This window comes from Mesoplodon bidens (assembly GCF_964165515.1).
Source record: "Mesoplodon bidens genome assembly, chromosome: 12".
NCBI lineage: Eukaryota > Metazoa > Chordata > Mammalia > Artiodactyla > Ziphiidae > Mesoplodon > Mesoplodon bidens.
In genome coordinates, this window is record NC_138168.1 from 45,460,704 (window position 1) to 45,487,069 (window position 26,366).

A 26,366-nucleotide genomic window follows, 5' to 3' on the forward strand; every position below is an offset into this window, starting at 1 on the left:
ATAAGAGTTATAAAAATAGCTACATTTATACAGTACTTAGTATGAGGCAGGTATCGTTCTTTGAGCCTCAACCACATTAACTCTTTTAATCCTCACAATGTGCTAGGAAGCAAATACTATACTCTCTCCATTGTACAGATGAGGACACTAAAAGCAGAGAGGTTAGATCACTCTAGATCACACAGCTAGTTAAGGGGCAGGTCCAAGATTCACCAGGATCTAGGAAGCCTAGCTCCAGAGTCTGTGCTTTTGGTCACTACAGCTTCACTTCTTCTTATTCCCCTTCTGCAAAAGGGAATAGCAAGGCTCAGAGGCAAAAGAGAATGATGAATTTGAAGTTTGGTAAAGCTGGTTTAGAATAGGGGAAAGCAAGTTAAAGCTGAATGAAAAGAAGGCAGGGCCAGTTCAAACAGAACAGGTAAGCCACATTAAGGAAACTGGACTTCATCCCAAGCAGAAAAGGATTTTAATCAGTCTGTGTTTTTGTGAATAGTTTGGAGGTGAAGAGGGAACAAGGAGACTAACATTAAAAGGCCTTTGCAGTAATTTAAGAGATGACTACAGTCTAAATCAGAATGGTGGCAGAAGAAATAAAAAGTAGATGGAACTGAAAGATAACTAGGAAACAGTATCAACAGAACATGTGGTTAAGAAACAAGAGAAAGTAAAGCAAAAATGATTCTCACTTTTTGACTTGGACAACTGGGTGACAGTGGTGCCATTCACTGAGCTAAAAAGAACAGACGGGAAGTTTTTGTAAATTGAAGTTGAGAGGACTGTGGTCTTGTTTAAATGGAGATGTCGAAAAGGCATTTGGATAAACCTAGAGCTTAGAAGGAAGATGTGGGCTAGAGACAGAGTGTGAAAAAATTTAGAAATGAAACTCATGACAGTAGCAGAGAGGACAGAACCCTGAAGAACATCATTTAAGGAGAAGAACCTCCACAGTATTAACAGTGTATACTACACTACATGATGCTTAACACTGCTCAGTGGTTTCTAATTATGTTACTTTACTCTGGTCTTCCCAACTAACACAAACGTCACTGAAAGCAAGGACTCCTTCTATTAGGGCTTTGCAACTCCACAGCTTTTAGCATATTAATGGTTAGTTGTGGGGTACTTAACCAACTGAGATATGCGAAAGGGATACATAAAATATAATTGACTTTTGGAAGCTCCTTTTTTTTTTTTTTTTTTTTTTTTTTGCATTACGCGGGCCTCTCACTGCTGTGGCCTCTCCCGCTGCGGAGCACAGGCTCCGGACGCACAAGCCCAGCGGCCATGGCTCACGGGCCCAGCCGCTCCGCGGCATGTGGGATCCCCCCGGACCAGGGCGTGAACCCGTGTCCCCTGCATCGGCAGGCGGACTCCCAACCACTGCGCCACCAGGGAAGCCCGGAAGCTCCTTTTTTTAGGGTTCCTCTGATCTTCCAATTTGCCCCAGGCTTTTGCTCCCCTCCACACTTGCTGCACTGATTGCTCTAACTCGGCAAAGAAGTTGTTGGTAATTGATGATGTGGGACTTACACAATGGTTCTGTGGTGGACTCTCTCGTTCTCAACACCTATAAGCAAATCCAGTTGAAATTAAGAGAAAAATGGAGGCATTCTTACTTAAGATAATAGACACAGTTTGTTCTATTGCATTTTACTACAACAGTAGAAATTTTTATATTTTTATATTATACTGTCAAATCACAAAATACTTGTTGTGTTTGGCCCTCGGTCTTTTCCACACTGATTGATCTTCCTGATCTCTCTTTCCTTTATTCTTCTCTGCATCAGACAAGGTTGACCTTTCCAGAAATTCTGTGAACACTCTACTCTAGCCTGAGGTCAAAGCTCTCTCTTCTGCATTCACCAAGCACACTTCTGTACTATACACATGACATTCATCATATTCCACTTCGTAAGGTAACTTTTCCATAGTATGTGATTTAAAGAGCTTAGATGATGGAATTATACACCTATTATATTTATACTAAGTCACACAGCTAAGAAATTACTTATACCCTCACAGTACCAGTTTTTGCACCTGTTAATTAGGAAGAATAATACTAACATTACACAATTTTCAAGATAAATGAGATCACATATGTAAAATACCTAGCACAGTGTTATAGTTGAGATACAGTCTTTGCCCTACAGAAGTTCATCAGAGAGTAGAGGGACTAAGTAATGTGCACAGTTACTAAATATAAGGTATTATGTGAAAAAGTGCCTGAATCCCATTATTTAAAATATCTTTATAACCATCAATTTAATCCTATCTTTCTCAAAGAAGTTTAGGTGAGGGAAAGGGACTGCAGGGTGGGAGAAGAGTCCTCTTATGACCTGATATGAGCAATGCTTCACATCTTTTATATCACTAATTAGGATAATCTATTGAGATTATCGTAGGTCATGAAAAGAAACTAGATGGTTTCCCCAATAAGATCAGGAACAAGGCAAGAATATCTGCTCTCTCTACTCCTGTTCAAAATCATACTGGAAGTCCTAGCCAATACAATAAAATGTGGAAAGGAAATAAAAAGTACACAGATTAAGGAAGAAATAAAATTGTATTTGTATAACTGTCTGGAGAAAATCCCAAAGAACAAAAGAACTCCTGGAACAAATAGACAATGATAGCAAGGTTGCAGGATACAAGGTTAATATACAAAAGCAATTGCTTTCTTATATACCAGCAATGAAAAGCTGGAATTGAAAATTAAATACACAATAACATTTACAATAGCACCCCAAAAAATGAATTACTTAGGTATAAACCTAACAAAACATGTATAAGATCTATACAAGGAAAACTATAAAACTGAAGAATCAAAAAATATCTAAATAAAGGGAGAGATATTCCATGTACATGACAAAGAAAACCTAATATTGTCAAGATGTAAATTCTTCTCAATTTGATCTAGATTCAACATAATCCCAGTCAAAATCCCAGCCAGTTATTTTGTGGACACTGACAAACTGACACTCAAGTTGATATGGTGTAATCACATTGGAAGACAGTTGGGCAGTTTCTTACAAAACTAAACATACTCATCATACAATCCAGCAATTGCACTCCTTGATATTTACCAAAATGAACTGAAATCTTCAGTCCCCACAAAAATCTGCACACAAATGTTCATAGCAACTTTATTCATAACTGCCAAAACTTAGAGGCAGCCAAGATATCTTTCAGTAGGTGAATGAATAGATTAACTGTGGTATATCCAGATGGTGTGATGTAATTCAACACTAAAAAGAAATGAACTATCAAGCCATGAAAAGGCATGGAGGAAGCTTAATGCTTATTACTAAGTGAAAAAAGCTAAACTGAAAAGGTTACATACTGTATGATTACAACTATGACATTCTGGAAAGGGAAAACTCTATAGACAAAAAAAGATCTGTGCTTGCCAGGGGCTCAAAGGAAGTGAGGCAGGGATAAATGGATGGAGCACATGTGAGAGACAGGAGGGAAGGGAGCAGGGCAGAACCATTAAAAGAATGACACAGCTGTTGAGAATATGACAAATACTGGTTAGAACCAACTAGGCCCAAGATGGAGGAAGAATCTACTTCCAGTAGATCTTGAGCCTCATTATACGCTCATTGTAATACACCCACAGGTGCCATGACAGTTCCAAGGCTGACCTTAAAAGGCCAAAAAGTGGGCAGTGGACCAATTCCTAGAAATCCCCACCCCTTCTCCATGATAGTTAGAATATTCTTCCCCCTTTTTAGCCTATGAAATTACCCAGCCCATAAAAACTAACCACCCCACAGCACAGGGCCACTCTTGCCTTTGGAGACATCTGCATTGTGCCTATGGAATGTGTAACTCTCTAAATAAACTTGCTTTCACTTTACTATGGCTTGCTCTTGAATTTTGCCCTGCGCGAAGCCAAGAACCCTCACTTGGTTGCCCGTCCCAGGAACTCGCCCAAGACCTGTGACATGACCAACCTCTTGTGCCCCATTCTCCTGCAACAGGGGGTATGTTTAGAGCAGTAAAATTATTCTGTATGATACTGTAATGGTGGATACATGTGATTATGCATTTTGTCAAACCCACAGAATATACAACACAAAAAGTGACCCTTAAGGTAAACTACGGATTTAGTTAATAACAATGAATAATAACGGCTCATCAATTGTAGCAAACATACCACTAAAGCAAGATGTTAATCATAGGGAGATGGGGGTGGGGAGGATAGGGCTGAGGCAGTAAAAGGGTATATAGGAACTCTCTGTACTTTCCTCTCAATTTTTCTGTAAACCTAAAGCTGCTCTAGGGACTTCCCTGGTGGCGCAGTGGTTACGAATCCGCCTGCCAATGCAGGGGACATGGGTTCAAGCCCTGGTCCGGGAAGATCCCACATGCCGTGGAGCAACTAACCCCGAGAGCCACAACTACTGAAGCCCGCGCACCTAGAGCCTGTGCTCTGCAACGAGAAGCCACCACAATGAGAAGCCTGCACACCTCAACGAAGAGTAGGCCCCACTCGCCACATCTAGAGAAAGCCCGCACGCAGCAACAAAGACCCAACGCAGCCAAAATAAATTAATTAATTAAAGAAAGAAAGAAATTACTTCCAATCTATTGTTGGTAAATAGAAAATATCCTCCGGGCTTCCCTGGTGGCGCAGTGGTTGGGAGTCTGCCTGCCGATGCAGGGGACACGGGGTTGTGCCCCGGTCAGGGAGGGTCCCACATGCCGCGGAGAGGCTGGGCCCGTGAGCCATGGCCGCTGAGCCTGCGCATCCGGAGCCTGTGCTCCGCAACGGGAGAGGCCACAACACTGAGAGGCCCGCCTATCGCAAAAAAAGTGAAAAGACCAAAAAAGGGACTTCCCTGGCGGTCCAGTGGTTAAGACTCCATGCTTCCAATGCAGGGGGGGGCACAGGTTCGATCACTGCTTGGGGAACTAAGATCCCACATGCCGCGTAGCATGGCCAAAAAATTAAAAAAAAAAAGGGGGAGAAAGGAGAAAGGGCGTAGGAGGTAAAATTGCAGCTAACTCAATGAAAAGCCTGAAACTCCTCTAGTTAAGAAGAGCAGCTTCTCTGAATAGAAGGAAAGCGAAAGAAATAGTGAAACTGGGTTGATTGTAAAATGGAGTAATCCTGTGTAGGGCACAGAGTAGAAACAATAAATATATACTCCCCTAACTTCACATAAGGTGCATATCCTTAATATACAGTGTAATATGCAGCCACTTGATATCAATACAAATATAATTTCCAGAAGACATAAGAAAACCATTCCTCTAATTCCCATTCAGAATCTATCTGAAAACTAGCCACGTTATTAACTTTAAGAATACAACACTGTTAGCTGCTATAAGTCTTAAAAAAAAAAAAACACCTTACTCAAGTATCATCTGAAGAAAGTTCATAAATGGTTTCATAAATTCAAAGAAAGTAATATCTGTGATATCTGGCACCTAAATGGCAAAATATTTGTATTTTTTAAAAAAATCAAAGAAGTATTACCCAGGAAAGTTATGTCATATTATTTTCTGAAAAATAACTCATTAAGAAAGTCTCTATAAAAACATTTTACAAATGTGTGGGATCTGTTTGTTTCTCTACTGAAACAAGAACTAACTTGAGAGAAGAGCATATTAACAAGTTCTGAAGAGAGAGGTAATTAGCATATTGGAAACAGATTTTTGGCACATGGATCTGTCCTCCAGTCATGAGTCATGGACTAGGCTGCCTATTTATTGTGAAGCAATCTTTCAGTAAAAGGGGCAGCAAGGAAGAATACAACATGAATAATGACTTGGAAAACTTCCGAGGAAGAAATCATAGTGAAATTAGGTCTGAGCAAGTTAGATAGCATATACTATACATTATACTAATGCTCTTTTCCTTTTACTCTTACTGTTTAGTTAACAGCAGAAAAACTGAAATTTAGTCCTTAGTTCTATTTAAAAAGTTTTCTATTTTTTATGGATTTTAGTAATACTGAATAAAATTATTCAAGTATTAGCTTGGCTTTACGTTTTGTGAAATGCACCATTATAAATTATTTTGTGATAACATTTGTGAAAACCTCTCACCTGTCACATACCCACCCCAGCACACACACACAATGACACCAGAAGGCAACACTCTGCTTTACCTTCTGCTGAAAAGTCTGCTACCTCCAACGCTTGAGGTCCATACACGAAGCCCTCCTGGAATCTATGAACACAGCAGAGGCAAAAGGCAGAGAAGTTTATGTAGATTTAAAGTTACACTGCCCAAAACATAAAATGCCAAACGCCTATCACAAGTCTACATATCTGCCAAGGATATCAGATTTTGGATTTGACAATAAGTAAATCAACAATATACTGATATCATTCAGAGTTCATTATACATTATGCAGCTAATTACATGAAAAAAACAAAAGTTGAGCCTTAACTAATTTATATTCTCACCAATATAGGTGATTTACACTATCAAAAATGCTAATAACAATTAAATTTTTAAAATCATGTGAGAGAGCCAATACATATATAAGGAATATATAAGAAATTAAGTAGAAAAATATACTTCACATAATGAAGTGTGATAGACTCTACAGCTCAAGGTACATTCTTTCTTAGGACCGGAGACTGCTGGGAATATAGGAGAAAAACAATTAGAAACAGACATGCATAGGGGAAAGGGAAAAGTAGAACTGTAAAGATATTCTAATGCCAAGATTTAATTTAAGTCTGACAGCAATGTTGAAATGAGCCAGATATTACATATGCTAAGCAGTATAGGGGAAATCTACCTTGTTTGAATCACATAAAATAAATATAAGCATGAAACATGAAATGCTTTTCAGAAAACATTCGTGTAAAAAAATTAAGAATTTAGGGACTTCCCTGGCAGTCCAGTGGTTAAAACTCTGCACTCGCAATGCAGTGGGGCAAGCGTTCAATCCCTGGTCAGGGAACTAAGATCCCGCATGCCCCACAGTGCAGCGAAAAAAAAAAAAATTAAGAATTTAATCAGGTGTATAGCTGATTCACTTTGTTATAAAGCAGAAACTAACACACCATTGTAAAGCAATTATACTCCAATAAAAATGTTTAAAAAAAAAGAATGAGATACAAATAAATTACACTATATAGCAAAAAAAAGAATTTAATCAGGTAAAACATTTAGATCTCAGATTTCATTTAATTCTTTGCTGATGTTGGGCTTAAAGACTAGAAAATGCAGCTAGTATATGAGAAAAGGAGTCAGATAAATTTTACTAGCTATTAAATTTAAAAGAGGAAGGCATGTTATCTTTATGTAATATCGAGAAATCCTTAAAAATACCATCAAACAATTAGGAAAGAAAGAACGAAGCACTGTCTTAAAACATGATGATATGTCGGGCTTCCCTGGTGGCGCAGTGGTTGAGAGTCCACCTGCCGATGCAGGGGACACGGGTTCGTGCCCCAGTCCGGGAAGATCCCACATGCCGCGGAGCGGCTGGGCCCATGAGCCATGGCCGCTGAGGCTGCACGTCCGGAGCCTGTGCTCTGCAGCGGGAGAGGCCGCAGCAGTGAGAGGCCCGTGTACCGCAAAAAAAAAAGGAAAAAAAAACATGATGATATATCAAGAAAGAAACATTGCCTTGAAGTCAGGTGGCTTGAATTCAAGTTCCAGCTAAAGTACTCAATTGCTTTGTAACATCAGGCAGGTCACTTAATCTCTCGTATAACAAGAGTTGTTCAATGAGGACTTCACCATCTCTCAGATTTACACTGACTATCAAATGAAATATGGTATTAATAATCACAAAATGTGGACTTCCCTGGTGGCACAGTGGTTAAGAATCCACCTGCCAATGCAGAGGACTCGGGTTCAAGCCCTGGTCTGGGAAGATCCCACATGCCCGTGCGCCACAACTACGGAGCCTGCACTCTAGAGCCTGCAAGCCACAACTACTGAGCCCACGCACCACAACTAATGAAGCCCTCACACCTAGAGCCCATGCTCCGCAACAAAGAGAAGCCACCGCAATGAGAAACCCATGCACCACAACAAAGAGTAGCCCCCGCTCACCACAACTAGAGAAAGCCTGCGCTCAGCTATGAAGACCCAACCCAGCCAAAAATAAACTTATTTTAAAAATAGTAATAATCACAGAATGTTATATTTTACAAAAATTTAAATCAGTGCATTTGACATAAATTAACAATTTAATAAAAGTTAACTGAGAAACACAGGGAATATAGAGTGCCAAGCCAAGAAATTTGGGGAGGAAACCTGAAGAAGCAAAGCAAAAGGCTGAGCTGGTCAAAAGAGCCTAGAGTAGCTGACAGGGCTAAATGGCAGCCAGCAGGTCACAGTCTCCAAGAGATGGTTGTATCATGTTACTAAATTAGCAGTTTGCCCAGTACTCTCTGCCTTGGGTGTATCTTAATTCCCAAAACAACCTTACAGACTACACCCTCCTCTAACTCAGTGCTTGTGACATTTTAAGCTAAGGACCTGAGACACAGTAACTACTTGCATATTGCATATATTTTTAAAAACCAGAGGTAAGAGCCCACCTAATAAAACAATAATGGAGCAAAGGCTTATCTAGTATGTATGACGTGCCAGGCACAGTTCTAAAGCTCTACAAGTACTAGCTCACTTGGTCTTTACAACTCTGAGATAAGTTCTGTTATTATCCTCACTTTACAGATGAAAAACTGAGACACAGGGAGCTTAAGAAACTTGCCTAAGGACTCCCCTGGTGGTCCAGTGGGTAAGACTCCACATTGCCAAAGCAGGGGGCCTGGGTTCGATCCCTGGTCAGGGAACTAGTTGCATGCCGCAACTAAGTTCACATGCCACGAATAAAAGATCCCGTGTGCCGCAACAAAGATCCCGCATGCTGCAACTAAGACCCGGTGCAGCCTAAATAATTAATTAATTAATTTAAAAGGAGGAAAAAAAAAAAAAACACTTGCCTAAACGCACAAAGCCTTAAGTGGCAGACCTGCGCTTCAAACCCAGACTGTCTACTTCTAGACCACACTCTTAGTCACTATATCACCCAGACTATGGAATTAAAATCACACAAACCAAGCACTTACCTATAGGTAAAAAGTTCAACAATTAAAAACTGTTCTTAAGTATTCAATCATGTTATATATATTTTTCAGCATTTGTGACATTTCCTTGGAAAATTAAAATTCAAATGATTGTTGTACAAAATATGTTAAAAAATGAGAAATGCTTACAATACAAAATGAAAAGAAAAAATTTAAAAACAAAAAAAGGCCTAAAAGAAACTAAAGAACATATATCCAAATAACATTCAAATAATATTGATGTTAGAGTAGCAAAATTGAGTAATTCCATTTCCACTTACTAAAACTTGCTGTCATATGATTACACAACTCACTAAAACATTTTTAAACCTTCAAAAAAATTCAACACAATGGATACTACCACATACCAATTAGGATGGCTACTATCAAAAAAAATTTTTTTTAAGGAAAAAAACAACAAGCGTTGGCAAGGCTGTGGAAAAATTGGGACCCCATGGACTGATGGTGAGAATGTAAAATGGTGCAGTTGCTATAGAAAATACTATGGCAGTTCTTCAAAAGATTAATAATAGAATTACTACATTATTCAGCAATTCCACTTCTGGGTATATAGCCAAAAGAGTTAAAAGCAGGGATTCTCAAAGAAATATCTGTACACCCATGTTCACAGCAGCCTTATTCATAACAGCCAAAAGGTGGAAGCCACCCAAGTCTCCATCAATGGATGAATGGATAAACAAAATGTGCTATATACATACAACAGAATAGTATTCAGTCTTGAAAAAGAAGAAAATGCCTGCACATACTACAACATGACTTAACCTTGAGGACATTATGCTAGATAAAATAAAGAAGTCCCATAAGGACAAATAATGATGATTCTTCTTATATGAGGTACCAGAGTCATCAAATTCATAGAGATAAAAAGTAGGATGGGGGCTTCCCTGGTGGCGCAGTGGTTGAGAGTCCGCCTGCCGATGCAGGGACACGGGTTCGTGCCCTGGTCCGGGAAGATCCCACATGCCGCGGAGCAGCTGGGCCTGTGAGCCATGGCCGCTGAGCCTGCGCATCTGGAGCCTGTGCTCCGCAACAGGAGAGGCCACAACAGTGAGAGGCCCGCGTACCGCAAAAAAAAAAAAAAAAAAAAAAAGTAGGATGGTGATTGCCAGGGGCTGGGAGAAGGGGAAAAATGGGAAGTTATTCTTTAATAGGTACAGGGTTTCAGTTTTACAAAATGAAGAAGATTTTGTGAATAGATGGTGGTGATGGTGACACAAAAACATTAATGTATTCGATGTCGCTGAACTGTACACTTAAAATGATTAAAATGGTAAATTTTATGTGTACGTATGTTGTCACAATTCTTTAAAAAAGTAATAGGTGTTAAGTGTATAACATACAAAAAGGTACGTATAAAAAAAGATAAAGAAAATTATGTTAGTTCATCTTCCAGAAAAACTACTGTAAATCCTTTTTTTAAAATGTATTTATTTAATTTATTTATTTTTGTCTGCGTTGGGTCTTCGTTGCTGTGCACGGGCTTTCTCTAGTTGTGGTGAGTAGGGGCTACTCTTCGTTGCAGTGCACGGGCTTCTCATTGCACTGGCTTCTCCTGCTGCAGAGCACGAGCTCTGGGCTCGTGGGCTCTAAAGTGCAGGCTCAGTAGTTGTGGCGCTCGGGCTTAGTTGCTCCGCAGCATGTGGAATCTTCCCAGACCAGGGCTCGAACCTGTATCCCCTGCATTGGCAGGCGGATTCTTAACCACTGCACCACCAGGGAAGCCCTATAAATCCCTTTTTAATGTATATTGTTACATGGTTGAAACAAGTATACTATATACTTTTTTTTTAAGTATACGATATACTTTTTTTTAAGTAATTACTATCAATGCTATGCTTACCAATGTAAATCCTCCTTAGTACTGAAATATTTAATTTTACTAAACGTTTAATTGGAAAAAAAATTTTTTAACTCAGAAGTTAAAATAATTAAAGCATTAATTTTGCACCAAGAACTTACAGAGTATAATATCAAAATAATAGTTTAATTTCTCTAGGTTTCCCAGCAGAACAGCTTCTCTACTCAGAGTTACCAGAGTTACATTCTTGTATTTTAAGACTTTCAATCAAATCTCTTTTGTAAGAGATTACACATGTATTATTACTACTTAGGCTACATTAGTCTCCCTACCTCCATTCTCAATCCCTTTTGCAGCAGACATACTGGCAGCCTACCATATACCCATTCTCCCTTTCTTGCTTAGTAACAGACCCTAGTTTTACTCTGGGCAGCATACCCACGTAAGAGTGTACACTTCCTAGCCTTCCTTGCTGCTAGGATGGGTGAATGAGCTAGAAGTGGAAGTCATTGGATGGGACTTCCAGGAAAGCTACTGAAAGGGGATTTAGCTGTATGTCTGTCTGCAACTTGGACATGATGAATGGCACTCCAGCAGTCATTTTGGACCATGAGGTAACAGAATTCATGCCAAAGGACAGTGAGGCCATCAGAAGGAACTCAGGTCCTTGATGAACTCAGATACTAGAGTCACCATACAAAGCTTCAGTGTGAGAAATATACCTCTATCTTGTTGAGACCACTTGTTTTGTACCTAGGTAAACCAGAATCTGATTAAATAACTCACTTTTATGCTGCTATCAGTGATCTTTCTAAAATGTAAATCATAATTATCAAAATCCTTATCTTGCCACATAGGCCCTTCCATGACTTCTTTGGCCTCTGCTTATTTCTGCAGCCTTACCTTAGCCTTAAGCTCCAGCCATAAAGAACCACATGTAGGATGCTGACCACAGTTAATAATACTGTATTGCATGTTTGAAAGTTGCTAAAGGAATAGATCTTAAATGTTCTCATCACAAGAAAAAAGAATTTTGTAACTACGTATGGTGACATACTAAAAAGAAACAGGGAGAGAATATGTATTCTGCACCCAGGATATGGTGTACTATCTATGCCATTAGGTCAATTTTATTAACTGTGTTACCTAAATTGTCAAAATTCCAAAGATTCCTAACTGTACTGTTGTATCATTTACTATGAAGCGTATATTTAAACTTTTACTCTGGAAAAAAAAGAAAAGAAGAAATTCAAATGTGATTCATTTCAAATCACAAAAATTCTGATATTAAGGAATATATTAGAAGACATCAGGATTCTAAGCCAGTTGATAATACTTAATTTCCTTAACTATAAAATATCATTTCTCTTCCCAAACAAACCAAGTATCCTGAGTGGATAAATAAATCTTTTTTTTTTTCAGTACAACTTTTGAGGTCTTGAGGAGAAAAAGGCAACAGAGAACATTTTCTCTCTTGCAAGACATCCTTACAACAAATATTCATTGAGTATCATTTATGTGCCAAGCATTGTACTAGGCAGTTAAATACAGAATAATAAGCTCTTTGAAAAAGCCCCAAGGTACTAAGAGCGTATTTATCCTCATCTACGTGAGATGAGAAAGCTTAGAGGAGATGGCATTTAAATTTTTTTAAAAGGAAAATGAAACTTAAGAAAAAGAGAGATTTAATTTTCCATTTTTTATGAGCTCCATTTGTTTTTAGGTAAAATAGGAGGAGCCAGTGTCTTTTTAGTGCCCACTATGTAGCCCCGCACCAGGTTCTTTACACAGGTTCTTTACATTTAATTATCTCAATTAAGCCTCATAAAATTTCTGTGAGATACTTCTTAACCTCATTTTAAAGGCTAAGAAATATAATACATAATTTGTTAAACAGCTAGGATCTGAGCTCGGAAATATCTGCCTCTAACAACTGATACTCATTACACATTAGCTCTTAAAGTTTTAGATATAAACATAAAATATAGGGGCCAAGAGAAAGTTATCAATAAATAACTCACCAATTAACTTAGCTTCCATATGCTTCATCACTAACTACAACAGTTTAGCTGGGTATAAGGAAGCCACTTTTTAAATGACGAGGAAAAAACTGACTTTAAAGAGCACAACTGATAGAATCAAAATTCAAACTTTCTGAAGTAAGCTTTAAAGCATAAATAAAAACCAACAGCAGGGTTTCCCTGGTGGCGCAGTGGTTGAGAGTCCACCTGCCGATGCAGGGAACGCGGGTTCGTGCCCCGGTCTGGGAGGATCCCACGTGCCGTGGTGCGGCTGGACCCGTGGGCCATGGCCGCTGAGCCTGCACATCCGGAGCCTGGGCCCCGCAACGGGAGAGGCCACAGCAGTGAGAGGCCTGCGTACCGCAAAAAAAAAAAAAAAAAAACCAACAGCAAAACTTCAGAATAAATCTTTCTCATTACAATCATCTTTCATTCCCTCCAGTATTAAGTAGGAGAATACACTGCAGGAGATAACGTCTCTCCTAAATTCTATGTATGTTTTACAACCCCAATCAATGACCCTGAGAGAAAGCCTATTTCTCACCACATAATACTGGTATTTAGAATAATACCTCAGATGAGTAACTACATAAAAGTTTAGTAAAAATACTAATAATAATAGAGTCCAAACAAGAAAATAACTCTAGGGAAAAAATTAATTTAATGCTATGACTGTTGTGATTCAACAATCCTTACCCAGATCTTCTCAAGCCTCAAAAGAGATGTATTATTACGACAGTGCATGTATCCAGGCAGCTCTTTATAAGAGGTTCAGGAAAGGATATAACCTAAAACTAAACAAGAAGTCCCCCGAAATGGTGGCACAAGACATTTCAGATAGATAGCATAAAGTGTCCCAACAGTGAGGATGGTTCAATGCAATGGTGAATAACCAAAAAAGCTTTAAGTTTTCTCCTATGGGAATATTTTAAAATTCAAAAATTTTATCTATATGAAAGTTCATGTTTAATCCTATCTGAAAACAAAAAAGGTTGGCATCAGCAACCTAAGTCTTTCTCACCCAGGAACAAATGCATTACCTCCAAAACCCCCAGCCATTAACCAACCAATCATATTTTAGTCACCTGGTTACTGAGGATCCTTCACTGAGTCCCAGAACTCAGAGTCCACACCAATAATGCCTTGTTATGCATATTTTTACAAAACATAGAACAGAAGTTTCACACTGTGAATTTTACAGCCCTGTTCCCCATGGTGAGAAACACAGCAGAACCTGGTCAAAGTAAGATTCTACTCAGAGACCCAAATAACCCTTAATTCAGAGTCAAAGAACCTCTGCCAACAACTTGCCCAGGTGCCTCTCCCACCGCATTCTGATCCCAATTCCTCAGAATAAAAATTTAAAGATTCCAACAGGAAATTTGTGAAATATAAAAACTAATGCTGGGACTTCCCTGGTGGTGCAGTGGTTAAGAATCCGTCTGCCAATGCAGGGGACACGGGTTCAAGCCCTGGTCCGGGAAGATCCCACATGCCACGGAGCAACTAAGCCTGTGCACCACAACTACTGAGCCTGCACTCTAGAGCCCACGAGCCACAACTACTGAGCCCGTGTGCCACAACTACTGAGCCTGTGCTCTAGAGCCCAAGAGCCACAACTACTGAGCCTGCATGCCACAACTACTGAAGCCCGCACGCCTAGAGCCCTGCTCCGCAACAAGAGAAGCCACCGCAATGAGAAGCCCACGCATCACAACAAAGAGCAGCCCCTGCTTGCCACGAGAGAAAGCCCACATGCAGCAACAAAGACCCAACGCAGCCAAAAATAAAATTAATTATTTTTTAAAAACCACTAATGCTACAGTTACACACCAAAACAGAAGCAACTTCTCAAAGGAACCTGCTATCCTCAACTAATTCAAGGGAGAAACACAATTAGGAAGAGAAAAGGACATAATATAACAGTTCTTACCTGTCAAAACAGAATTGAATTCTTACTTTTATACTCCCTGTCTAAATAAACCTGGAAATACAGGAAGAAAATAAGAACAAAGGATACACTTTCCACTCTGTAATTATGCAGTTGGTAAAACTGCTATTTTTCCTTTTATGCCACCTCACTGACCCCACAATTTGGACCCACGTTCTGAGCAACCCACTCAGCTACCTTCCTGGCCTTTTTCAGAGCTGCAGGAGCGGGCTCTTCATCCCACTCATCCAACTGGTCACTGAATCCCACCTATCTCCTAAATATCTTTTGACCTTCCTCCCAGCTTTGCCCCTTTTCTTTCTTTTTAAAAAATTTTCAATTTATATTGGACTATAATTGATTTACAATGTTGTGTTAGTTTCAGGTGTACAGCAAAGTAATTCAGTTATACATATACATATATCTATTCTTTTTCAAATTCTTTTCCCATTTACGTTATTACAGAATATTGAGCCGAGTTCCCTCTGCTATACAGGAGGTCCTTGTTGGTTATCTATTTTAAATATAGTAGTGTGTATATGTCAATCCCAAACTCCCAACTTATCCCTCCGCCCCCCCCACCTTTCCCCTTTGGTAACCATATATTTGTTTTCTAAGTCTGTGAGTCTGTTTCTGTTTTGCAAATAAGTTCATTTGTATCATTTTTTAGATTCCACATATAGGCGATATCACATGGTATTTGTCTTTCTCTGTCTGACTCACTTCACTTAGTATGATAACCTCCAGGTCCATCCACGTTGCTACAAATGTAGCTTTGCCCCTCTTCTACCGCCACAGCTGCCACTAAGAAACAGGTCCTCCTCATTTCTCACCTGGACCTCTCTAACAGCCTCCTGCTCCACTCTCCTCCCTCTCTGGTCCTCTCCACCATCCACACTGCTGCAAAACGGATCATGAAATTCCACTCTGTGAGGTCACACACCCAACTGTTAGCAGTAGTTATCTCTAGTAAATGCCTACATTTCTGGTGTTACTTGTTTGCACTTTATAACAAGCATGTGTCCCTTTTACAATCAGAAAAGAATGTTTACTATTTCCATTTTGGGAACTATTAGAATCTATTCCATTTGAAATCTATTACCCCATTTCATCAGGTTAAAGGTCACATTCTTTAGCCAGGCACACGATGATCATGCTCTGCCTTTCTCAGACATATTTCTAATCTCCATCCCCAGTACTTACTTTAGCCATACTGAATTACCTGCTGTTGTGTTTCCTGATATCCTAATTTTATTTTTTAACCTCTTTATTGGAGTATAATTGCTTTACAATGGTGTGTTAGTTTCTGCTTTATAACAAAGTGAATCAGTTATACATATACATATGTTCCCATATCTCTTCCTTCTTGCCTCTCCCTCCCTCCCACCCTCCCTATCCCACCCCTCTAGGTGGTCACAAAGCACCAAGCTGATCTCCCTGTGCTGTGCGGCTGCTTCCCACTAGCTATCTATTTTACGTTTGGTAGTATATATATGTCAGTGCCACTCTATCACATTGTCACAGCTTACCCTTCCCCCTCCCCATATCCTCAAGTCCATTCTCTAGTAGGTCTGTGTCTTTATTTCCGTCTTACCCCTAGGTTCTTCATGACCTTTTTTTTTCTTAGATTCCATATATATGTGTTAGCATATGGTATTTGTTTTTCTCTTTCTGACTTACTTCACTCTGTATGACAGACTCTAGGTCCAACCACCTCACTACAAATAACTCAATTTCGTTTCTTTTTATGGCTGAGTAATATTCCACTGTATATATGTGCCACATCTTCTTTATCCATTCATCCGATGATAGACACTTAGGTTGCTTCCACGACCTGGCTATTGTAAATAGAGCTGCAATGAACATTTTGGTACATGACTCTTTTGGAATTATGGTTTTCTCAGGGTATATGCCCAGTAGTGGGATTGCTGGGTTATATGGTAGTTCTACTTGTGCTTTTTTAAGGAACCTCCATACTGTTCTCCATAGTGGCTGTATCAATTTACATTCCCACCAGCAGTGCAAGTGGGTTCTCTTTTCTCCACACCCTCTCCAACATTTACTGTTTCTAGATTTTTTGATGATGGCCATCCTGACGGGTGTGAGATGATATCTCATTGTAGTTTTGATTTGCATTTCTCTAATGATTAGTGATTTTGAGCATCCTTTCATGTGTTTGTTGGCAATCTGTATATCTTCTTTGGAGAAATGTTTATTTAGGTCTTCTGCCCATTTTTGGATTAGGTTGTTTGTTTTTTAGATATTGAGCTGCATGAGCTGCTTGTAAATTTTGCAGATTAATCCTTTGTCAGTTGCTTCGTTTGCAAATATTTTCTCCCATTCTGAGGGTTGTCTTTTCATCTTGTTTATGGTTTCCTTTGCTGTGCAAAAGCTTTTAAGTTTCATTAGGTCCCATTTGTTTATTTTTGTTTTTATTTCCATTTCTCTAGGAGGTGGGTCCAAAAGGATCTTGCTGTGATTTATGTCATAGAGTGTTCTGCCTATGTTTTCCTCTAAGAGTTTTATAGTATCTGGCCTTACATTTAGGTCTTTAATCCATTTTGAGTTTATTTTTGTGTATGGTGTTAGGGAGTGTTCTAATTTCATTCTTTTTACATGTAGCTGTGCAGTTTTCCCAGCACCACTTACTGAAGAGGCTGTCTTTTCTCCATTGTATATTCTTGCCTCCTTTATCAAAGATAAGGTGACCATATGTGCGTGGGTTTATCTATGGACTTTCTATCGATATCCTCATTTTATACATTTTGCTTCCTCCGTGTAGAACACAGAAATGTAACAAAAATCTTGAGTCTGTACCTAATAATCAACCTACCTCCCACTAATAGCTATGTCATTAATCTAAGAAAAATAGACTTATCTCATCTTGCAGCACATTATTTCTAATTGTAGCCCACAGTACCACAGTTGTACCAACATACTAAATTCTTTCCTTCTAACCAGGGAGGAACTGGTGTTTTTAAAAGGATAAATTAAGAAGGCACTCTGCATCCATAGCCAAAGAGATGATATGGGAAGAGGCACAATGCAGAGTACTCAATTTGAGTAGGGGATTGAAGAGGAGAGAAAAATAGGGCAAGTACCCTGGATAAATTTGCAGCACAACTTTTCACAGAGTGGAACAGCTTTATCTGAAGTGTTATATATTTTCATCAAGTAGAAGCATAATAAGTTAAATTGGAAAATAGTACGAATATTTATATTACTTTCCCTCCTTCTTTTAGCATGAAAATTCAAAAGTTGGCCACTTTTTCAAAGCACATCATTGGTTTCACCTTCCTTCAGTTTCTTCTACTATGTAAACAAGTACAAACAACCATATGGAAATTACAGAGACTATGTGTAACTTAATGAAATCTCTTCTTCTGATTATAAATTATACACAATTCTCTCTTTCAAACCACATTAAATACAGAAACAAAACCAAGATCTTTAAAACTACAAACCAAACACATGAAAACAAGTCAAAACATTCCTTTCATTTGACTGTGTAACTGGGTAAAATAAAACCAGCCAAGTGCATTGCCCAATACAGATTTCTACCTAAAGAAATAAATCAAGAAAAAAGATAGGGCTTCCCTGGTGGCACAGTGGTTAAGAATCCGCCTGCCAATGCAGGGGACACAGGTTCAAGCCCTGGTCTGGGAAGATCCCACATGCCACGGAGCAACTAAGCCTGTGTGCCACAACTACTAAGCCTGCGCTCTAGAGCCCGCGAGCCACAACTACTGAGCCCGTGTGCCACAACTACTGAAGCCCACGCACCTACAGCCCGTGCTCTGCAAAGAGAAGTCACTGCAATGAGAAGCCCACGCACTGCAACAAAGAGTAGCCCCTGCTCGCAACTAGAGAAAGCCCGCGCGCAGCAACGAAGACCCAGTGCAGCCAAACATAAATAAATAAATAAATTTATTAAAAAGAAAAAGATAGGGAAAGAGGGATGGGGACAAGGACAGTTCAATAGGTTACCAATGGCTGAGGAGCAAATCTAAGGATTTTCATACTTTTTGTGCTACATTATATAATCTTCATTCTATTAAAAGAACAAAATTACAATGTTCTTACCTGTAATAATGGTATTATGGTTATGCAGGAGACTGTGTTTATTTTTAGGAGAGGCATGCTGAAATATTAAAGGCTATAGTGCCATGATGATTGCAACTTAGTTTCAAGTGGCTCAGAAAATACATATACATATGTACAAACATATTTACAGACAAAGCAAATATAGCAATCTGTTAATTATTTAATCTGGACGTGAGGATGGCAAACTACACCCCAAGCCAAATCCAGCTGAGCCTGTTTTTGTAAATAAACTTTTACTAGGACACTGCCATGCCCTTTCATTAACCTGTTGTCTACAGTTGCTGCTTTCTCTCTACAACTCCAGAAGTAATAATTGTAACAGAGATCATATGGCCTCCAAAGCCTAAAATATTTACTGGCCCTTTACATAAGTACAGAAAATATCTGGCCTTTTATGGAAGAAATTTTGCTAACTCCTATGTAGACAGTGGATATACAGGTGATCACAGAACCAAGTCTTTAAGCTTTTCTGTATGTTTGAATTTTTTTACAATATAAAGTTGGAAATACATACACTTTTATACACAAATCTTTTGATTTCTTCAGAATACAGACAAATACGGAAACAGATCATTGAAAAAGAGAGCTTGGACACAATCACAATACTGATATGATACTAAAAAGTGTTATGCAGTTTTTAGTGCAAAAGGAACAACTTTTTAGGACAGCAATTTGGTGATATCTAATTTTAAACACTCCTACCCTATACCTATCCTACAAAAATACACAAGTGTGAAAAGATTAGTAGCAGTGCTTGTTATCTGTCAGACCCTTCACATGTCATGCAATCCTCACAACAACCCTATGAGGTAAGTAAGGACCACTATTCTCCCCATTTTACGTATGAGGAAACTAAGACATAGAGTTAATTTGCCCAAGTCACACAGCTAATGGTTTCACTGGGATTATGAATTCAGATAAAACTTCAAAGCTCAATAGTAATCACCATACAACACTGCCTGTTGAAAAAAAGGACAAAGGAAGTAAATGCAAAATAACCAAAAGATGAATACATAGAACCAATACACAATGAAGACATTCAACTTCCCTGGTAATAAAATAATAATAATATAAATGAAAGCAAAATATCATCCGCGTGTCAGCTTAGATAAGGAGAAAAAGTCTAATGTGGGCAAGAGTAAGGAGAAAGAAGCAGCACCGTGCCCTTTTGATAGACGTGTAAGTAAAGTCAGCCTACTTGGAGAAAAGAGTGTGGCAATATGTTCCTAAATTCTAAATGGGCATACCTTGTGATCCAACAATTCTGCTTCTAAGAATTTATTCTAAAAGGATAATCAGACAAGTGGGCAAACATAATAAGCATTATTTGCTACAGTAAAACAAAAATAAAAACCCGGAAACAACATAAATGTTTATTAATAATAGAAAAATACAGACAATGGAATACCATAAAGCAGTTCAAAATGATCATATAAATCTGTTACTAACAGAAAGATACCAACATATAGCATTTAGATATTTAAAAAGAACAGATTAAAACCACATATGGAGGATGATCCTACTTCTGTAATTTTTTTTTTAAAGGTGAGTATGTTTGTATACAGACCACAAACGGATGAAAAGATGTCAGGAAGGAAATGCACCAAAATATTAAGTAATTATCTCTAGATGGTGGGATTTTGAATGTTTCTTACTTCCTCCCTTATTTCTTTCCTTATTATCTAATTACTTTTGCACATTGTATAACTTTTATAATTATTTTTAAAAACCAGTCAATTTGTGTGTGTGTGTGTGGTACGTGGGCCTCTCACTGTTGTGGCCTCACCCGTTGTGGAGCACAGGCTCCAGACGTGCAGGCTCAGCGGCCATGGCTCATGGGCCCAGCCGCTCCGCGGCATGTGGGATCTTCCCAGACTGGGGCACGAACCCGTGTCCCCTGCATCGGCAGGCGGACTCTCAACCACTGCGCCACCAGGGAAGCCCCCAAAACAGTCAATTTTAAATATTTGCTTTTTACAGCTCAATAATTACTATTTCCTTATTTATAACATGCAGTGTGTATTTAATTAAGGAGTTCAGAACAATTTGTTAAGGACTTAATGAGACTCTAGAAATAAAGAGATACTAAATAGCCAATGATCACCAAAATTTCATGTTAAAAAATTAATGGTAATAGGATTAACACATATATTTTTGATAGTATAAAAGCATCATCTCCTTTATTCCTCACAACTCATTTCCCATTTTTACATACTTCTGTTTTCAGACCCTAATCCTTTCCAGTTCTTCCCAAGGTATTAAAAAAAACTTTTTATACACGTTTAGAATTTATCTTGCCCAAACACCTCCAGATCTCTGAGTTTATTATTTCTTTCACCTCTACACTATGTATTTACCACTCATCCTACTAAACTAAAAATCACTTCTCTGTCTGGCTCACTCTTCGTCCTTCAAAACTCAGCTCTCATAGGCTTTCCCTGCTCTTGGAAGCTTTCCAAATCACCCGCACAGTCCTGGGTCAGTTCAGTGTCCCTCCTGGTTACCCCCACAGCATCCTGTGCACACTGGTAAAACAGAATTTATAGCCCTGTATTGTAATCTATTTCATTCTCTCACTAGATTGTAAGAAAAGGAACTGTCTTCTATCCTTACACTCCTAATTCCTGCATAGGGTTATTCAGTAAGAGTCAAATAAATGAGTGAATGATATCGCTTGTTATCTTTTTTCACTGTATATTTTTAATTTAGCCCAATATACTATAAATCCTTAAAGGATGGAACTTTGTTACATGTCCCTTTGCTTTAAAAAAATTTTTTTAATTGGAAAAAAAAATACTATCAGACCTAAATATAAGACCTAAAACTACAAAACTCTTAGAAGAAAACAAAAAAGTAAATCTTTGCAACCTTAGATCAAGCAGCAGTTTCCTAGTACAAGCAACAAAAGAAAAAAAGACATAAATTGGACATCATCAAAATTAAAACCTTTTGTGCTTCAAAGGACACCATCAAGAAAGTGAAAAGGCAATCCACAAAATGAGAGAAAATATTTGCAAATCATAAATCAGATAAGGGCCTAGCATCCAGAATATATAAAGAACTCTTAAAACTCAACAACAACAACAAAGAATAAAAAAACAGCCCAATTAAAAAAATGGGAAAGGGATTTGAACAGACATTTCTCCAAAAACTATACACAAATGGCCAAAAAGCACATGAAAAGATGCTCAATATCATTAGTTATTAGGGAAATACAAATCAAAACCACAATGAGATACCATTTCATACTCACTAGGATGGCTAAAATAGAAAAGACAGATAATACCAAATGCTAACAAAGGAATTGGAACCCTCACACATTGCATTTCGGAATGTAAGATGGTGCAGCGGCTTTGCAAAACAGTCTGGTAGTTCCTCAAAAGGTTAAATACAGAGTTAACATACAACCTTAGGTTCCACTCTTAGCAATTCCACTCTTAGGTATAGACCCAACAATGTAAAACATATGGTCAAACAAAAACTTCTACATAAATGTTCATAGCAGCATTATTTACAATAGCCAAAAAGTGGAAGCAACCCAAATAACCATCAACTGATGAATGCATAAACAAAATATGGTATATCCACACAATGGGATAATCTTCGGCCACTTACAAGAGTGAGGTACTCATACATCCTACAACATGAATGAACTTTGAAAACATTATGCTAAGTGAAAGAAGTCAGAAATAAGTCACATACAGTATGATTTCAATTATATGAAATGTCCAGATTAGACAAATCCATAGAGATAGAAGTAGATTAGTGGTTGCCAGGAGCTAGGAGAATGGAGAAATAGGGAATATTGCTAATGGGTAAAGGGCTTCTTTTGGGAGTGATGAAATGTTCTAAAATTAGATACTGATAATGATTACACAACTCTGTGAGTATACTAAAACCACTAGGTTGTCAAAAAACAAATTAAAAGCCTCTGCTATAATGGACCTAAATAAATATTTTACTGATGAAAAATACAGTAACTTATCAATCAATCAATATCTTAGAAAGTTTATGGAAAAGTGCACCCTGACAACTGACAATAAGTAATTTGCCTTCATCAATCTCTTCATTAATCATCATGGATGCTCCACAGGCAAATAGTTCTCATTACATTTATATTAGACATCTTGTTATGGATAAGAATGTTGGGGTAGGAATTAGAAAAGGACACCAATATATTAGAAACTGAAACATACTATGTGATCTTAAGGGAGGCATTTAGTGTTTCTGGACTTCTTTTAAGGCAAGCGATTTAACAAGATATAAGATTCCATGATTTTTTTTTTTTCTTTGACCGTGCAACATGTGGGATCTTAGTTCCCCAACCAGGGTTTGAACCTGCGCCCCTGCACTGGAAGCAGAGAATCTTAACTGCAATCACTACCTTTAAGTACATCTGGAAAGAGATTTTTAAGTTTTTAATTAAATTATGTTCTTAAAACACCAACTTTATGCATATCAATATAGTAATACTAGGCAATACTAGGAAACACCAGTTCACTTTGAAGTTCCTAATCATAATCTCCAGTTTGAAGTCAAATATTGTTGAGCACAGTTTGATTTATGTACTCTCTCCTCTTTTCACTTTATATTTTTCACTTTAGAAATTCCCTCTCTCAGGGACTTCCCTGGTGGCACAGTGGTTAAGAATCCACCTGCCAGTGCAGGGAACACGGGTTCAAGCCCTGGTCTGGGAAGATTCCACATGCCACAGAGCAACTAAGCCCGTGTGCCACAACTACTGAGCCTACGAGCCACAACTACCGAAGCCTGCAGGCCTAGAGCCTGTGCTCCGCAACAAATAGAAGCCACCGCAATGAGAAGCCCGCACACTGCAATGAAGAGTAGCCCCTGCTCTCACAACTAGAGAAAGTCCATGCATAGCAACAAAGACCCAATGCAGCCAAAAATTAATTAATTATTTTTAAAAAAAGAAATTCCCCTCTCAGAAAAACAAAGTTTTAACTAAATATCTGTTGATCACGGTGCTAATTGTAATAATAAAAAGTTACAACCTAAGCATCAATCAACAAAGTAAACTGGTTAAACAATTAATGGCACATCTATATGGAGAAAGTCATTAAAAACGTAGAACAGTGACTTTCTGAGGAAAGAAGGTCAGAAAACAGACTTTTAACCCAAACCCTCAAGAATAACTGCATATAATTGACGCTATTATTGATGGAAGGTTTGTATATGGGAATGGCATAGATTTTCTTGAAAAGAAAACCACTGCTGAAAAAGAACATTTCATGAATTGAGACAATATCCATTATATATTGTTAAACAGAAAACACAAGTTACCAAAAATCATGTAGAATATGATCACATTCTTGAGAAAATAAAAGTATATATTTGCTCAGAAAAACATGTATAAAAATATATACTAGGGGCTTCCCTGGTGGTGCAGTGGTTGAGAGTCCGCCTGCCAATGCAGGGGACACGGGTTCGTGCCCCGGTCTGGGAAGACCCCACATGCTGCGGAGCGGCTAGGCCCGTGGGCCATGGCCGCTGGGCCTGCACGGCCGGAGCCTGTGCTCCGCAACGGGAGAGGCCACAACAGTGAGAGGCCGCGTACCGCCAAAAAAAAAAAAAAATATATATATATATATATATATATACACACACATATACTACACCATTCATAGTGTTCATCTATGAATTATTTGAATCCCTTTGCTTATCTTTATTTTTTTTCCAGCTTTGAGAATTATATAAATTTAAGGTGTACAATGTGATGATTTATGTGTATATACTGCTGATTATCACAATAGGGTAGTTAACACATCCATCATCTCACAGTTAACAATTTGTGTGTGTGTACTTATCTTTAATTTTTCTTAAACATGTTCTATTTATAAGAAGAAAATTTTAATTAAAATAAATAAGACTCTCCACTTTCATTTATTTTCTTTATTTTGAAGGCTTAAAGTAAAATAGCCCATCATGGAATCCATTTTTCTTTCCTAATATAATAAAGTTTCTTATAACAATTAATTGTAGATGGGGAAAAAGAATATATCTTCCTGCTGAACCTAATAAGGTTAATCTTTATTTTCAAAACTACAAGGTGACTATAATTTTTACTCAGTACCTACCCTTTTTATTTGCTAATTTAAGCCTCAGGGAAATTTACTGAGAAAACCCCCTTATATTTTTGGAGAAAAAATAAACCAATACTTTGGTGGGGACTTTTATATTCCTCATAGCAACCACATGAGATGGTAATTTATCATCATATAAATTTTACAGGTGGAGAAACTGAGATTCAGATATATTTTACCAAAATACCACAGCTAGAGAGTATTAGCCCAGATTTGAAATGAGTTTCCAGTTCCAAGGTTTCCTTATACCACAATTGTATCTTTATATCTTTATCTTTAATTGAGAATCAGAAGTAAAAATCCCTCTCTAAGAAAGGAAAATTCAAGTGGTTCTTTAAGAAGGAATAAACTTTATTTAAATCATTTGAACCCAAAAGTACTTTGTTTATTTAAAGGCCTTTGTGACTGGAAAATGTCTTTCTGATAAAGGCACTGAATTTACAACCTCAATAAGCTGGACCAAAAAGCTTAGTCAGTTGGTGTGGAGCAAGGGTCACGTGTAAAATTTAATATGTCTAACTCCTGTTCTCTTACAAGCACCAAATTTCTCTGTTGTGTTTTCCTTTCATTTGTACTAAACAGATAAGGACCCCCCATAATGCAATATGGCTTTATTTAAAAGCCCATCTTTACCCATCTAAGTTTTAAACCTTTATATTTATATGGATTTAAAGGTCTACAAAATTTGTACTGGTTAATTATGTAAAGTCTTTACATGGTGTGAGAGACAGTGATACTTCATTAACTGTATTTATCATTAAGCACTTTGGTAATAACTAAGTTTTGTAAAAAATAAGACAAAAGGCCCAAAATAGAGTCACTTATGCTAAGCCCCACACTAACAAACCGAAACTTAATTACAATTTTGCCCCCTCCAACCCAGAAATTGAATTTAAAACGAGTCAATCAGGAATCACCTGATCAGCACTAGTTAGGTAATCTGCCTGAGAGACCCCTGCCATCCCCTAAAGGAAAGAGACCTTGCCATAACCAATCTGCTTATTTGCCTAGTATAAAGTCCTTGTTCCTGCTGCCTTCTGCTTATAAAAGTCTTTCATTTTGTACAGCTCCTTAGAGCTCCTTTCTGTTAAGATTGAATGCTGCCCAATTCATGAATCATTGAATAAATCCAATAAGATTTTTTAAATATACTCAATTGAATTTTGTTTTTAAACAAGTTTGGTGGCAGTGATGGGATCCAAAGGAGACTTCTGATGACTTCGTGGATGAGAAACACAGGCATTAGTACTGTGAACCCTTTGAGTTCTGTGTCTTTCCAAGAGCCATTGGTAAGCTCCTCTTGGTTCTGAGCTCTTTTCTCTTTGTGTTGAGCTCCCAAT

At 38.1% G+C, this 26,366-nt stretch overlaps 1 protein-coding gene across 3 annotated transcripts in view; it reads right to left on the reverse strand.

Annotated features, from left to right (window-relative positions):
* The window catches only part of CDK19 (cyclin dependent kinase 19), a 185,160-nt gene that overhangs the window by 141,249 nt on the left and 17,545 nt on the right, over positions 1–26,366 (reverse strand). The window contains exon 1 of one of the 3 annotated variants that reach the window (XM_081251251.1): positions 6,120–6,181. The exons of the other annotated variants lie outside the window; for them this stretch is intronic. The gene's annotated coding sequence lies outside the window, so the exon portion shown is untranslated. Of the gene's footprint in view, positions 1–6,119; positions 6,182–26,366 lie in introns of those variants that run through there. 3 annotated transcript variants of the gene reach the window in all.